Source organism: Diadema antillarum, unplaced genomic scaffold (assembly GCF_040938485.1).
Source record: "Diadema antillarum isolate AM-2024a unplaced genomic scaffold, OU_Dant_1.0 seq00001834_RagTag, whole genome shotgun sequence".
In the NCBI taxonomy this organism is placed as follows: Eukaryota; Metazoa; Echinodermata; class Echinoidea; order Diadematoida; family Diadematidae; genus Diadema; species Diadema antillarum.
Genome location: NW_027272507.1, coordinates 62423 through 70283, shown reverse-complemented (window position 1 = coordinate 70283; position 7861 = coordinate 62423).

The following is a 7861-nucleotide window of genomic DNA, read 5'->3' as shown; positions in this document are numbered from 1 at the left end:
GTTTGTTTGTATGATGATTGATATTTCAGTTCTATGCTGACTATGAAGGGCCTACTTTAAAGATGTAAATCAAACCAAAGTCCCACCACATTCCATCAAGTGTCCTCTTTCACAATATTCTACGCAAGAAAAGAACAGTTTTTGTGGGGAAAAAACACTTGGAAATGTAATACGGTATGTAAGACACTTAGAAATGTAACATGTGTCCTTGATAAATATAATGATTATTGCATTGGCACTTAACACTCAGATCTTAATGTAATATATTATCTGGACAAATATGATTTAGCGGACTGATACTTAAACACTTAAGCAATAGATCTAGATAAATACAGAAATTATTTGTTGGAATGACACTTTAACACTTAAGATATGTATACTGGAGAAATGTACAATGATTTGTTGCATTGTTATCTGATAGCTTTGTCAATCATCAACATTTGTTGTACTTATTGTCATATTATAACTTGTTCACCTGTTAGCATTTGTAACTCTGTCATTACCTGCCATGATCATTGTGTCCGGAATAAGACCATGGACCCGATGTAAAAGTTTACATGTTCTTTGTTGCTGTTAAAATAAAGATATGATTAGAACAAAACTACAAAGAAATATAAATATAAATATAAATATCACATCAAATCAATTCATTCACACTTGAAACAGTGATACATTATGTATCTACATTGCAACCATGGGGGGGGGGGGGGTGGGGTTAAACCTCCTGAACAAAACACACACACACACACAAAAAAAAAACAGAAACAGAAATCAGAATTGAAACTCAATGATCTGGTGCACACTTTTGGTATGATATTTTAAATAATAATAAAAAAACCACAATCAATTATTTATTCAAATGGTAAAATAAAAAAAAACCAAACTAAATTACAACGTATTTATTTGATGCATGATGAGATGCCCTCATCTCCTAGAGTAATTCACAAAATTTACAAAGCTATGCTTCTCTTGTAAATTCCTCTTTTCCATATAGAGTTACAAAATAAAATTGTATTGCTTACTTGTTTATTTATCTAAAAACAAAGTGGATATTATTATAATTGTATCCATGTTTTTCTTTTTACTTATATGATTCAAAGTTCCTAAAAATTTACCGGTACTTGTGTAAGCGTTATGTATTGCTATGTATTACTTTATATGGAAATAAAATCATTTGAATTTGAATGATATTTCTGCTCAAAAGATTCAATAATCTAACATCTGAGCGCAGCGACCTTGCAGGGGGAGGGAGCTAGCTTTCTTTGCATTTTTAGAACTGAAATTCTCACGATCCAATACACGCTTAAGGTGATATAGTTGGAAAATTTCCAAGAAAATAAGGCGATTGTTTTTTCGTCTTTCATTATTTTTTCCATGTTACAAGAGGGCTGGATGATAGCCCATATAAGATTATATATTTAATTCGGCTGCACGCGCCCGCTGGTCTTCCATGGGGTCCAGTTGTTGAATGTGAGGCGGACCACTTCATGCACCCTGCTTTTTGCAATGAAGGGATCTTTTATGTGCACGAATTGCGACTCTATATACTCCCACTCACGGACTAATGTCTTGTTGACGGGACAGAGTGTTTCTGCCTCTTATTTGAACCCAGGCGCGCCGGAAGCAGTTTTGGATTGGGGGGGGGGGGGGCAAATATTGGAGGGGGCTCACGATAGACTATACATATGTTACACGATATACACATACACACACACACACACACACACATATATATATATATATATATATATATATATATATATATATATATATATACATGTATATATATGTATATATATATATATATATATATATATATATATATATATATATGTAAAGTGGCGTACGGTGGGTCGAAACATTGGGGATGGGCACCTTGTGGAAAAGTAATTTTGACGGTGTGTATACTTGTGCGTGTGTGCGTGCGCAATAATGGGACTACAACACATTTACGGAATGTGATACATTCAACAACGCAGTCATTGAGCAACATTGTAAGTTTTCCTTACATGGATTATGGAATGACGGTGTGAAACGACAAATTATACACTGTCAGCAACATCAGGAGAATTGCATAACAATAAAATGCGAGCGAGCGGAGCGAGAGAGCTCGAAAATTTTGACATTTTACAGTCCCAAAACTGCCGTTTGTAGCTATATCTTTCGCTTTGGAAATTAAGGGGGGGGGGCATCGGGCGCAACTGCTGGCAATTACTGGCGGCAACAATAAGAGAATGGCATAACCATTCAATGCGAGCGAGCGAAGCGAGCGAGCTTGAAAATTTTGACATTCTACAGTCCCAAAACTGCCGTTTGTAGCTATATCTTTCGCTTTTGAAATTAATGGGGGCGCATCGGGCGCAACTGCTGGCAATTACTGGCAGCAACATTAGGAGAATGGCTTAACCATTCAATGCGAGCGAGCGAAGCGAGCGAGCTTGAAAATTTTGACATTCTACAGTCCCAAAACTGGCGTTTGTAGCTATATCTTTCGCTTTGGAAATTAAGGGGGGGGGGCGCATCAGGCGCAACTGCTGGCAATTACTGGCAGCAACATTAGGAGAATGGCATAATGATTCAATGCGAGCGAGCGAAGCGAGCGAGCTTGAAAATTTTGACATTGTGCAGTCCCAAAACTGCCGTTGTAGCTATGTTTTTCGCTTTGGAAATTAAGGGGGAGGCGCACCGGGCTCAACTGCTGGCAATTACTGGCTGCAACGTTAGGAAAATGGCATAACGAATAAATTTGACGATTAATTTTGACATCTTACAGTCCCCAAACTGCCGTTTGTAGCTATATTTTTTTCGCTTTGGAAATTAAGGGGGGGGGGCGGCGGCCCAGGCGCAACTGCTAGCAATTACTGCCAGCAACATCAGGAGAATGGCATAGCGATTGAATGCGAGCGAGCGGAGCGAGCGAGCTTGGAAATTTTGACATTTTTCAGTCCAAAAACTGCCGTTTGTAGCTATGTTTTGTCGCGTTTGTTCATTTATATACATATCTATCTTATTTTATCTATTTTTATTTATTTGTTTATTTGCTTATTTATTTATTTATTTATTTATTTATTTTTATTTATTTATTTATTTATTATTTCTTTTTTTTTTGGGGGGGGGGGCTTTTTTGGGGGGGCTTTTTTTTGGGGGGGGGCAAAAAATGCGTTTTGCCCCCCCCCCCCCACTTTTTGGATTGGGGGGGGGGGCGGCCGCCCCCCCCCCCCCACCCCCCCCCCCCCCCCACTTCCGGCGCCTATGTTTGAACCTGTATGCTACATGATTATATATACACAACCAATATTACTCAGTAATTCAGACTCGAGAAGAGCGAACCGTATAATCATTTGGATTGGAAGGTGGACGCGCTATTATACCGACTGAGCCAAATTACCACCTTCACATGGCCGGCGGAACTGGGGAGCCGGGGGGGGGGGGGGGAAGGGAGGGGTTTGCCCCCCCCCCCCCCACACACACACATTTTTTCGCACCATACAAAGGAATACATAAGGTGTCACCACTTTAGACCCCTCCCCCCCCCCCCCACGTTTTTTACACGGAATACGCACTATAGAAAGAAATAGATAGAGACCCTGAAGTGTGAGCGCGGTAAGGTTATGTTTTTGCGCTTTTTTTTTCTTTTTTTTTTTTTGGCTTGTCAGCCGAAGAAACCAGGAAGTGGCACCAGAAGTTGCGCAGAAGGCCTTTTTTTTATGACACCCGGAAGTGGGCCCCGCCCCTTTATCAAAACTACAAATGGATTGTTAAAAACCCATGACAAGCTATAATCTATTTTTATTTTATTTTATTTCATTTCATTTAATCATTCACTCATTGGAAGGATTGCCCTTTCAGCCATAGTTACATAGGGCAAATTTTCAAAGAGGTCATTATTGTACAAATACGAACAAACATCTAGGCCCTACATTCAACATTGAAAAGGGAATAAATTATGATGCATAATCATATAATTATCATATTCACGATGTCTGTATACACGAAAAATAAATGACGCAAATCACTCATACTGAAATCAAAATAAAAGCCCCATCATAGGGAGTAGGGGCCAAAACGTTAGCACTCAACGAAAATAAACCTCACTCATACAATTAACAAACAAAAGAAAAACAAACATGTAAAGAAGGGGCAACTAAAGAAACATAATTATGGTGAAAACATTAGAGTTGAATCATAAGGAATAGAGGATCTAATTTGGTGTATATTAAAGTGTAGAATATGATTATAAATTTGCTAATCGATTTATACGAGCAAGTGGCCATTCAGGTGGATTTTAAATGATGTGATTAACTCTTGCGCGACTAGCTGTATACGCCGAATATTTTGCGAGGTTTTTATTTTCGCGAAATTCGCGAGTCGGGTGCTATTCGCGAAATTAAAGGCACGCGAAAATAATGATTTTGATCCCGATACTAGTATGAATGTAACGTACACGTATACATTTCTCCGTTCAATACCGTACGCCAAGATCGCGAATTTAACCATTCGCGAAAATTTAGACTCGCGATTGATAGATACATGGCATATACAGAATTTCATCTATAGGTTTCCTAACTGCACTGTTCAACTTATTTGAAAAATATAAACATCTGTAAGTGCAGAAGCGGGAGAGTGATGGATAATGGAAGCCACGGGGGGGGGGGTGAAATTTGTCTGGATTTTATTTTTCCAATAAAGAAGACTATACGTTGGTCAGTTTCACTACTTGTTTGAATGTCAGATGTATCAGAATACAATGGCCTCAAACATCCTATATAGGCTCAGTACGAAATTAGTTTGTGTATCATATCAATGTAATGAAAATATGCATTCAAATAAGCAGTTGTATATAAAGGACACTTGAGGGAAAATGCATGTATGTGTGGATATATAGTCTATAACGCATACACAAAGATCAGTGAAATTCCGAGAAATATCGGAAAATCCATGCATCCAATAACATGTGCCGCCCTCTATAGATGAGATCACTACAACAAGTGTCACAGGAGTAGAGCGTTACTAGTACATGTACTAGAACGTATAAGAAAAATAATAGACAGGAATTTCACCTTGTATCACTCTTCAAGGAATTAGAACATTACATGACCTACTTAATTTCTCCAGAAAGCATGGAGCAGAAATTCTAATATCATCGAGTCAAGGGTAGGCCTATGTGCGCTTTTTTTTAAGGGAATGATGATTTTGAACAATTTATTTTCTACATTGTCGTTCCACCTTTATTTAGTGACATCACAAATTGGGGTGATGTTCGCTATCAGTATTGCGAAGGTTCATTAATCTGAAAAAGAATTAGGATTCGCTATTCCAAAGGTTTATTGTGCCAAAAAAACACAAATTCTGTACTCTCTAAAAAAAATCGAGTGAAAATATGCAAAAAAGAGTGAATTTAGAGTGAAGTTGGAGTGAATTTTGAGTGAAAATGTTCATTTTCACTCGTTTTAGAGTGACGTCAGGGATCACTCCAAAATCTTCGAGTGATCCCTGAGGTCACTCCAAAATGAGTGAAAATGAACATTTTCACTCAGAATTCACTCCATTTTCACTCTAAATTCACTCTTTTTTGTATTCACTCCTTTAAGAGTGAATATTTTCACTCGATTTTTTTTTTAGAGAGTATAATCATGTTAGGTGTTCGTTAATCTGAAAATGGAAAAAAGGGGTTCGTTATATTTTCAGTGACCTTATTCCGAAGGTGTGTTATGGTTATTCCTAAGGCTCATTATTCCGAAAATGAATCAGGTTCCGCAGGTTCGTTATTCCCAAAATGAAATGGGTTTTATTATTCCGAAGGTTCAATAATCCAAAAATGAAAATAGGTTTGTTATTCTGAATTTTCGATAATGTGAAAATGAAATTAGATTTTTTATTTTTTTTTTGTTATTCCGAAGGTTCGTTAATCCGTAAATGAAGAGAAGGTGCGTACTAACGCAACCTTCGAAATTCCGATAGTTTTTTCATTTTCGGAATCAATGATCTTTCAGAATAACGAATCTTATTCTTATTTTCAGATTAACGATACGATAATCATACTATTAGAGTGTTGATGATAATCACAATAGGATTATATGTCTTAATGGACACCCGGTTCGAGTAGCCTATAGTGCCTACCTCTTCGTACCCATAAAGAACATCCCCGGGTACAAGATGGGCCTATGAAGTAAAACATCTTGTAAAAGGATTTGAATGAACTCAGAATCTTCTGATTGAGAGCCTTGAGAAAAAGAGTATAAGAGAGGGGGGGGGGGGTAGACCAAAAAAAGAAGAAGACAAAAACAAAGAGAAAGAAATCAGTAACGCGCTGTAAGAAACAGCCTTGGACAAGCGTGGTTGAGTCTTCTGTGTATCGATAATCTCACGGAGGTACCTTTACTAGTCTGGTTCCAGACCATTTGCCTGTATTGACTATTCGTGGTAGTGTATGTGAGCATGGAAGGCATGAGAGAGACTTCTCCCTGCTTAGTACCCCCCTACCCTCGTACCTCCTTTAGAGTTTTTGTACTCTTTTGTCTATAAAAATGAAAAAAAAAAACTACTCATCTCTACATTGAGATCGGTGGTTTAAAAAAAAAAAAATCATTTGCCTATATTGTGTATGTGACCATGGAACTCCATGGCATGTGAGAGACTTCTCCCTGCTTAGTACCCCCACCCTCGTACCTCCCTTAGAGTTTATGTACTCTTGTGTCTATAAAATGGGGGGATAAAACTATCAATCTCTACATTGAGATCGGTCTCGTTGGTACCTCCCTGGCTTGGTATACACCGCAGAGGGCGCTTTTTTTTTTTTTTTTTTTTTTTTTTGAAGGGACTGAAGTTGGCAAGCGGTCTGGAAACCAGACTATAGCTGTAGAGGAGTAAACACGTTGACCATTGGCACTCTGTACTGTGTACACACCTTGCACTGACCAGCAGGGAGGTGCCCGCGCCATGGAGCTACAATGCCGACCCATTGTTTACAATTAGGTCGGCGTACACGTGAAACGAAAGTCACATGAACCGTGCCCCTTTTTTTGCTAGTCTTTATCCTCTGCGTTTTGAAACACATCCCCAGAATTTCATCCCTAGAATTCAATATTAATTCATTTGTGTCAATAAAAGTCAGTAATTCTATAAGAAACGTAATATGTGTTAAAATACACTCAAAATATGAACTTAGGTTGAGTGATCCATGTGGCGTTGGACAAAAATTCGCAATGAATAGAATAATTGGTCTGGTTTTAGCATATACTCGATACTGTCAAATGAATGGTCAACGCACTGCTGCGGCACACACACAAACAAGCACATTATGCGAATACAGTACCCCAGTACAAGTACACATCAACCCTCGGGTCTGCGCTGCCTGCGGAAAAGTACGGGGTCGATCGGGCGTGCACGAAGCCATGTAGAGTAGGCCAGCCTACGTGAGCAACCAATCGTAGTCGTTGGCTGAGCAGCCTCGAAGCGGCCCGCGTATTGTGTACACTCTCAATCTACGATCTACTGAGTACATCATCGCAGAAATTCACCCTGAATTGTGAAGCTGTGTACAGATGTGGTCGCGATCTGGCGATCTGGAGAAGTAAATAAACAGAATCATCAGTCTTCTTCGAATAAGTATCCTTCCTGAGTAGGAGGTTTGACGCCATGTAAGCATTCGACTTTACCTCTAGATTTTACTCAATCTTTTTATTAGTTTCACTGTTTGGGAGTGTTTCAGTGTTTGTGTCGGGTATAGCGCATACGAATACACCATGATATAGAAGTGATGAATATCACGGAAGGTGCCATCACGAAAAGTGGGTTTAGAGCTTTTTATACTGGCTTTGTTAGATCTATCAATATCATCTAGTTTAGAAAGGGCTGAGGC